Source organism: Mesitornis unicolor, unplaced genomic scaffold (assembly GCF_000695765.1).
Source record: "Mesitornis unicolor isolate BGI_N332 unplaced genomic scaffold, ASM69576v1 scaffold17420, whole genome shotgun sequence".
Lineage (NCBI taxonomy): Eukaryota > Metazoa > Chordata > Aves > Mesitornithiformes > Mesitornithidae > Mesitornis > Mesitornis unicolor.
In genome coordinates this window covers 10,228-10,496 of record NW_010157741.1, presented here as the reverse complement: position 1 = coordinate 10,496, position 269 = coordinate 10,228, and positions in this window count along the sequence as shown.

The window sequence follows — 269 nt, the reverse complement described above, 5'->3', positions numbered from 1 at the left end:
TGCTCCGGCGGAGGGAGCGGGGTGGAGCGCAGGTCGGGCGCACCCAACCCGTGTTCGCTGCGGGATTCAATGGGGTCGCCTTGTGCAGGAGTGCAAGGGACAACCCAGTGGACAAGACAGACCTGAAGTCCCAGGGTTTGGTAGGCACCGACGGTCAGGTCTCCGGTATGAGGGGGTTTTGCCGGTAGAGAGGAAGGGGCTGCACATGGAGGGTCTAAAGGCGGTGTAGAAGGCAGCCTGCAGCGCGGCACTATTGCTGTGGCTGGGCT